The sequence below is a fragment of the Ursus arctos genome, unplaced genomic scaffold (assembly GCF_023065955.2).
Source record: "Ursus arctos isolate Adak ecotype North America unplaced genomic scaffold, UrsArc2.0 scaffold_14, whole genome shotgun sequence".
NCBI classification, from domain to species: Eukaryota; Metazoa; Chordata; class Mammalia; order Carnivora; family Ursidae; genus Ursus; species Ursus arctos.
In genome coordinates, this window is record NW_026622808.1 from 11,804,309 (window position 1) to 11,813,048 (window position 8,740).

An 8,740-nucleotide genomic window follows, 5' to 3' on the forward strand; every position below is an offset into this window, starting at 1 on the left:
CCCTGGTGGCCCCGTGCAGGCCGTTGCCTTGGGGGCTGCCGAGCAGTGCAGGTGCGGGTGATGGAGTGGGCGAGGGCAGATGCTCCCGATGTGGTGCACTGGTCCCAACGGCCCCTCCCCCCCACCCTGCCCAGCAGTCCCGTGTCCCCACGGCCTCCGGGCACCTCTTACAGATGAGCCCCTGAGGGCCCGGTCTCACTGCAAACCGTCCCACGCCTCACCTGGGGCAGAACTTTGCTCCTGATGCATGTCCTCGACGCTTCCGTAATTGGCATTCCTGATAGAGGGACCTGGGCGGTTTTAAGCAGGCTTTATGCCTCTGGAAGTTGCAACCATGATAACTCGAACCTCCCGGCAAACAGGCTAACGACGCTCACCCAGATTTTTAAAATCCAGCCTGACCATGACCGTCTCATTTTTTCCCCATATTACGAATTTCTACTCAGACGACATCCTTCGACGGACTCTTTCCAAAGCATCTCCCTTTGCAGCAGCTTTGAACTAAAACTGTAACCTGTGGTCATTCCAGCGTTCTCGTGAACCCTCCCGCGGGGCACTGAGACGGCAGAGCCGGGTAGACAGAAGGCAAAGTCACCAAACGCAGAGCGTGCCGGAGGCCGCGTGGCTTCGTGGCTTCCCTTGCCTGTCTACAGCTGTTCAGTAAGGTTCCCTGGTTCCTGGTGGCCTGAAGTCACCCCCGCCCCACCTCCCGCTGCCCACGGCACGATAAAAGGAGAAGCAAAACTCAAAACTCAAGGACTTAGCCGCCTCCGCCAGCTGCAGGTGAGACCTTGAGGTAAAGGATCTGAAAATAAGGTTCAATTTGCTTAAGTCTCGTTTTGACAGGATTTCTCAGGCCTTCCCCTGCATCCCTAACATGGTGTGAAGCGTCGGCTGCTGGGGAACTGCCCACTGGGGTGTCCCAGGTGCAGCCGCGCCCCACCCTCTGCCAATGGTCAGGAGCCTCTACCCCAGGAGCGTGAAAGGGGGTAGGAGCAGGGAGGGGCAGGCCTGGGTCTCTACCCTGGGAGCGTGGATGGAGGGCGGGGGGTGCGGGCCTCTACCCCTGCAGCAGGGGTGGGGGGGGGTGCAGGTCTCGACCCCGGAGCTCAGAGCTGGGACTGGGGACGGGACCGCCCAGGGGTCCTGCGGGCCACGTTCCCCCACTGTTTCCCTGGTTATTCTGCGTGAGTGCAGACACCTTCCGTCACTGTGGGGAGGCTGCGTGAGGGACCGGTTCACACCCAGCGGGGCTGGCTCTCCAAATCACCGCGCACACCCCGCGCCCCCTCCTGTCTGTTCTGTGCTGGGCCGCAGACCGTTCACCTTCGCCTTCTGCCTCAGTGGCAGTCGGAACCCCGGCCCTGAGGCCGCAGTCCGGGTGGGTGCTTGTCAGGAGCTCGGATTCGGGACCGGATGGGCGCGGGCGGGTATTCCCCCCCAGAAAGGGGCATGAAGGCCCCTGCGGAGTGCGGTCCCGGGGTGGCGGTTCCTCTAAAGGACCAGGCCTGCACGCGGTCAGGCAGCGGGGCCGTCTCCACCGGGCACGGTTGCCCAAGTTGGTACATTTCAGAAAAGGACACCCCATTAAATCTGATTTCAGATAAGCAATTTTTAAAAAAGTATAACCATGTCCCATGCGATGTATGGGATATACTTATACCAAAGAATTATTCATTCTCTGAAATTGAAATTGACCTGTCAACCCCAACAGAGAGACTAAGGTGCTTATCGTGTTTGCTGCTTCGTTTGGGATTGGGAACTGCGGGAGACAGGGCCGGCTGAGAGGAACATGGGCCAAAGCCAGAGAAGGATCTAGAACACAGAGACCTGGAAAGGGCAATGGCCTCCAGGTCTGGTTGGCCACCTTCTGCTCTTAGGCCAGCAGCAAACACACCCTAGAAACCTGATTGGAGCCTGAGGTCAGTGGACCCCCATCTCCCTGTCACCCCCATCTCCTATTTCCAATCCGCTCCTCCTCCCCCAGCTCCCGCTGGTCTGGCCACCAGGCCACACTTCCCTGAGCCAGAGGGACCGGAGGAGGGCCATGGAAGGAACGAGACTAAGGTGGTTAGGCAGGAGTAAAGCTAGCTCTGTGTTGGCTGTTCTCCAGGAAACCAGCAGCAGGACACACCCCAGAGATGATTTAACCTGCATGGCCAGACTGGCCGAGTTAACCATCCCTCCGTTGGCCATGTGACCGCTCCAGTCCTGTGGCTACTAGTAGGGCACTCACCCCACCAACATTTCCTCATCTTCTCCGTCCATCCCACAAGCAAGCTCCAGCTCACTGGTCTTCTGCCCTCACTCTCTCCCGTGACTGCCTCTCTCCCTCCTCCGCCTCCCCCATCAGTCCTGCACAGCCACCTCCGATCTCAGACTCGGGGTCCCCAGGCCCCAGCGCTTGGCTCACTTGAACTGCAGTGGCCTCCTCCCCACCCCACATCTACCCCAGCTCTACTTCCCATAAAAGCAGGTCTCATCTCGCCACTACCCTGCTGCAAATCCCTCCTTTGCATCTGAGGCCAAGTCCCAGCCCTCAGGGACAGAAAAGCAGGACAAACCAGGGTGCCTGAATAAAGCCTCTTCAGTCACCCAGGAGAAACTTACTCATCCCAGGTGAGGGGGCGGGGAAGCTTGCTCCCGGGAGGGTGGAGAGGTCCAGGCTGGAGAGGGCCAGGCTGCTTGGCCACCTCACATCCGCTGGGGGGGAAGGGGGAGCACAGTGGCGCAGTCTGGGGTGGGGGCCAGACCCCAGTCCGTGTACACACTGTCCTCTGCGTTTCTATCTTAGATGCTCAGCCTCATTCATAATATAGGAAATGCACATTAAAACTACAAGGTACCATTTTTCACCTATCAGGTTGGCAAAACAAAAAACCACAAAAGTGAACTCGGGCCAGCCCAAGTGTCTGAAAACAGGCAGCCCCACATGTTGCTAGTGGGGAAGTTACGGGGGCAGGCCCTTTGAAGGGCAAATGGTGATAGCGATCAAAAAATTAAATCAACCAACTCTGTCCAGTTCCAATTCCAAATTCCAGAAATTTACCCCACAGGGATACAGGTGCCCAACAACATACGCGGTATGCACAAGGTCTTCACGGAACCATTGTTCTCAAGTTCGGATCCTGACGAGGAGGCTAGCTGAATAAATTGTGCTCCAGTCGTACAAGTAAACATGTATTATTAAAAAGAACGAGGCGGGGAGGTACCAAAATGAACTGATAGAATCAAGATTTGTTACGTGCAAAACCAAAGCACAGAGCAATGGGTACAGCACACAAATTTTGTGCTTTATTTCTTTTTCTAGATCTTATTTATGTATTTATTAGAGAGAGAGGAAGAGAGCACACGTGGGGGGTGAGGGGGGCAGAGGGAGATGGAGAAGCAGACTCCCCGCTGAGTAGGGGCCCGAGGACGTGGACCCTGAGATCGTGAGCTGAGCTGAAGGCAGACACTTCACTTACTGAGCCATCCCGGTGCCCCCAGAGTTTGTGCTTTTAAAAAAGTAAGTGGCAGTGCCTCCTGGGTCAGCGTAGCCATGGCGGCCTGAGTCCTTTCTGCTCGTGTCCGCCAGCTGCCTGTGGCCTCGAGCAGTTGCCCCGGGTCCCCATGCTGGCCGCTCGGGGTCACCCCGTCGTGCCCCGCGGGGGCAGGACTAGGCCTGGGGCTCCGTGGCCAGCCTCGGCCCTCCCGCAGTCTCCAGGCACACAGTGGTACCGCCAGGATAGTGATGCAGCCCCTTTGACATTAGAGGGAATCATGACCGTGTTCTTTATGTCCCGAAACCCTATGTCGGGACTGACCCAGAAAAGCGCTCGGTAAATTCCCACTTTATGAAAGACCTGGGCTTAGACAGTTTAGACCAAGCAGAGATGGTCATGGCCGTGGAGGACGAATCTGGGTTCGAAATTGGTGAGACACAGGCAGAGAAGTGAATGTGTCCACAGGAAATTGTAGATGACATTGTAGATAAGAAGGACGTATATGAATAAAATACCAGACCCCCTTTTTCACTGAGAGAAGAGTCGGAAGATGATGGCGAGTGTCTGGCGGTGAGAACGCGTTCTGGCCTTACGACAGCCTTTGACAGTCACTCTGTTTCGACTTGTATTTAAATTGTCTGCTTTTCCCTTTGAAAATAAATCTATAAAACCAAAAAAATACATACATAAATTTAAAAAATTTAAAAAGGAACTGTCCGAGTTGGTCAAACAAAGTAACTGTTTGCTATGCATCAAACATCCCTGGAGGGTTAAGTAAGAAACAGCCCGCGTCCTCGGGGGTGCTGAGAGAGCAGTGGGGAAAGAGTTCCTTCTCTGTGCCTTTTGAATTCTGTGAAATTCTATCAAATCAGCTGAAATATTAGAATTTCGTATTTCACATAAGTGTGTCACATACGTGTGCGGAGGTCACTTTTTGATCGCAGCGCTCGGTGGAGGAAGGTGATGAGTGTATAAAATAGGGGGTAGGCCCGTCTCCTCCAGACCTCAGGTTCCCATCCATACCGCAGGCGTTTGGGACCAGAAGATGAATCCCGCAGTATTCCTAAATCTGACAGCTGAGCAACTGAGTCGGGACTGGGGGACGGGACAAAACGGCCTTGAGGAGACCCAGATGCAGCGCCTGTCACCCGAGGGACAGGGCACTCCCCTGTCTCCTGAGCAGGTGACCCACTGCATTCCTGGCCACTCCCTGCAGATGTCCGTTCCCCAGGTCTGGGCAGCGTCTGCCCTCCCGCCACCTCTCTGCCCACCTGCCTCTCCCACGAGGCCCTGGGCCGGCCCGGGGGCGGAGCTAAAGACAGCAGCCCAGCGGGTTCTGTGGGGCAGAGGGAAGGTGCTTATTTCCCCTTTGAGGTCCTGGCCTCCCTCTGGCTCCCTCCCTGAAGGATTAGGCTCTGCCTCCTTCACAGGTCGGCCCTGGGCCTGCTTCTCCCTCAGCCATTCACAGGAGGCAGCTCTCCGGACCCACCCAGATCCTTCCTTTAACAGACTGGGTCCTTCCTTTAACAGACCGAGGATGTCTGTTCGGGAAGCTGGGAGGCCTGAGGTGCTCGGTGCAGGGAGCCTCCCTGGGAGGCAGGGGGAAGAAACCTGAGCTTCAGAGCACGCTCACAGGCCCCACCTCCCTCCAAAGGCCCCTGCCAGGGCCGGCCCTGGGCTTTGCTTCTCCTTTATTGATGGTAACCAGAGGGAGAGAGCAACAAAAATTGGAGGAGTCAAAGCCAGACATGTTTCCTGCCCGCATTCTCTCTCCTTTCTGCCTGGTTTTAGAATCAGAGGACCTGTGTTTCTGTCCTGGGTCGGCCCTGGCTCCCTGGCAAAGGCACTCTCCAGGGGCTTGAGTGGGCTGCACACTCCCAGGTGACCCAGGGGTTTCTGATGCGGGTGAGTCTGCTCCCAGAAGCCAGGGGTTGGAAGGGAGCAAGGAGGCAGCTGGGAAGTTGTCTTGGCATATAGAGCGTGGGTTTTCAAGAGATACTGGGTGACTACAACATTAACCAGGTCCACCATAAACCCTCTTCGGGAGAAATGATTATCAATTTACAGTTGAGGAAACTGAGGCTCAAAGAAACTGAACCACTTAACCTGTGGTTAGCCAGCTGAGCCTCCCCCTGGAGCTGTGACTTCCTGTGCCCACGGCGTGAGCCAGGGCAGGTGAGAGGGAAGGAGAAGGCGGTGACCCCCTCGCCAGCCCCTGTCCCATTCTGACCCTGCCCTCCCCCCTCACTGGCCCCTGTCCCATTCTGACCCTGCCCTCCCCCCTCACTGGCCCCTGTCCCATTCTGACCCTGCCCTCCCCCCTCACTGGCCCCTGTCCCATTCTGACCCTGCCCTCCCCCCTCACTGGCCCCTGTCCCATTCTGACCCTGCCCTCCCCCCTCACTGGCCCCTGTCCCATTCCGACACTGCCCTCTCTCTGACCCAGCAGGAAAACCCTGAGCTGTCAGAGGCAGGCGAGTCCACAGTGCAAAGTCAGCCCCAGAAGTTACGAGAGGTGAGTCACAGTTCTCTGTCCTGCGACAATGGGACGATCACAGCTTCCTTTTAATCAAAGTGGAACAAGAAAATAAAGAAAATCAGCCTGTATGCCTCCTGATGGAAGTCCCCAATACCACATACGAAGAGGTCTCAGAACAAACTCGAACCCCAACCCCATCAAATCTCTAGACCTGACCACCACTTTAGGGAACACAGAGGGAACGGGAGATCGTGTGAAATGACACCATGAAGACGTGATCGGTGAGATCCAGACCTCAGGAAGTTCTATAGGAACAAATGACCCCATTTCTTCAACAAATAAATTGCAAGGAAAGACAAAAAGAGAGGGAGGGCAGCCTATCGACTAAAGAAGACTTGAGAGACATGTAACCCGTCCAAGAGAGAGACCTTATGCAGAGTTAAATTCAGCCAGCTGTAAGCTAATAGTTTACGGTTCTATTTTATTTTTTAAAGATTTTATTTATTCATTTGACAGAGAGAGAGAGCAGAAGCAGGGGGAGCGGCAGGCAGAGGGAGAAGGAGAAGCAGGCTCCCGGTTGAGCAGGGAGCCCAACGTGGGGCTCGATCCCAGGAACCCGAGATCAGGACCTGAGCCGAAGGCAGATGCTTCACTGACGGAGCCCCCAGGCATCCCAGTAGCCTATGGTTTTAAGTACCAACGATGAAAAACTAAAACTAGTAGTGATGATAGCGAGATAGTTGGGGATATTTGAACACTGACTGACTATCTGGTGATGTTAAGGAACTGTAATTTTTAGATGCCATGATGTTATGCTTACGCGTATAAAAAAGAGTCCTTGCGTTTTGGAGATATTGAAGACTACCGGTGAAATAAGGTATTTGGGTTTTGCCCCTAAGGTGATTTGAGGTGAAGAGGGGAGAGGTAGCTGGGATACAGATGAAATAAATGTTGGCTCTGAGCTGCTGGTGGCCAAACCTGCTGACGGGCTCGTAGAGAGGGGCTCATGATTTGGTTCTGTTTACCTTTGCGCATGTTCGGGATTTTTCCACCGTAAGAAGTTATAAGCCAGCCATGAACTTTGTGGTATGGACAACGGAACCCCCATCTGTGTCCGCTCAATCCTCACCCCCAACTTTAGACATGAAACCCTGTGTCTGCCTGAAAGAGTCAAAACGAAGTGAAAGAAGTCATAAGGTGTGCCCCAAACTTGACCTGTCGTCCCCTTGCCTCCCACGAGGTTCGCGAAGAGGGAGGGAAAAAGGCTTCAGGGTTTGCCGCGAGGCTGGATTATTTTATGGGGTTTGTAAGAGAGAGACTGTTTCTGATGGTGAGTATGAGTCGGATTTCCAAAGGCCTTTGCGGATACTTGGCGACGTGCCCCGTCCTCGTTTGGATTTGTCCACAAGCAAACCCGAGACGAAGATACGAGTGCGAGAGGTTTCTTCTTCCCGCGTTGCAGGAACACCTGCAAAGGAACGGGGGCAGAAAGCAAGGACGAGCGGAAGCCAGGAAAAAGAGCGTCAGGCAGGTGACCTCTGCGGGCCGTGGGGCTCGGTTCTGCGGCCTCTGGCTCTGGCGCAGAACGTGCCCCCCGGGAGTTTTCCCACCTGCCGTGCTGGCCAAGCCGACTCCCGCCAGATAAGCTCCCTGATGGGAGATGCAGGGGTGGCGATGCGGGCCTCACCCCGCAAGCCCGCGGTGGCTTGGAGCGCCCGCAGCCCTTCCTTTAGGAAGAATTACTGTTTGCGCTCTGGTCACATAATCATGTCAAAAGACAACAGCCACAGTGTAGCTCCCCCACGTAGCCAGGCGCGACGATGCCTTTCTCGGACGGCGGGGTCTTCGCATGTGGAGTGTCTGCGGGCCTCTGGCAGAGGTGACCGGCCTGCGCTTGCTGCTACCAGATGCCGCCCGCGGCCCAGAGCCTGCACTGTGCAGGGCGCCCGCTCCGGACCAGTCCCTCGGCGGAGCTGAAGCCCAAATCGCGGATCGGTCAGAAGCTTTTAGGCCTGGTTTTCTTTGGGACTGATAGCCTCTTAAGGCGGAATTTAGGTCCCAGGTTAGGGCAGTGCCGACGGCCTCTCACCTCCGTCGTGGCCTCATTTGCACGCACTGAATGAATGTGCAGGAAGTAAGTGAATGAATGAATGAACGTGGTTGTCTGAAAGGCTACGGGAAGGTTTAACGGCGTCCGGAACATACGTTCCGGGATCTTATGTTCCGAACTGCGTGGGATCATCGTGTATCCGCCTCCTCGGATCCCGTGGAAGTAAATGATTTGTAAAGTGGGTTCTGTTGTCTAGAAATGCTAAACCCCCCATCTACAGCCCTCAGGTTTGAACGTTGAAGAAACCAACTCACAGCTCTTCCTAGTCAACAAACTGTGTTTCCTTTATTCGTGTGTGTGTGTGTGTGTGTGTGTGTGTGTGTGTGTGTGTTTGCCGCTGTAAAGAACGGGCCTTGGCATTCCAGAGAAGGGTTGATTTTGTGTCCATTTTGTGTCTGGGCCGAGGCATCGGGAAGCTCACACCGGAGACAACCCTGTGCTGGGCCTTCAGGGCCCGTGCCCGCAGGGGGTTTCCCAGCGCCTCTGCTGTGCCCAGCCCCGTGCGGTTTCCACCTGTGTTTTCACACTTAATCCACACAGTAATCCCGGGAGCTTGCGTTCCCTTTCCTGAGATGAGAAGACGCAGTTGGCAGGCCAGGAGGATTCCGCAGCCGGCCTCTGGCCTCAGCACAAGTGGGGCTTCTCAGCAGCCAGGGTTCGGCCTGC

The 8,740-nt window shown here is 55.4% G+C and overlaps 1 pseudogene; it reads left to right on the top strand.

Annotated features, from left to right (window-relative positions):
• The first annotated feature begins 3,541 nt into the window (after window positions 1–3,541).
• Window positions 3,542–3,995, top strand: LOC113271339 (acyl carrier protein, mitochondrial-like; annotated as a pseudogene).
• The last annotated feature ends 4,745 nt before the right edge of the window (window positions 3,996–8,740 follow it).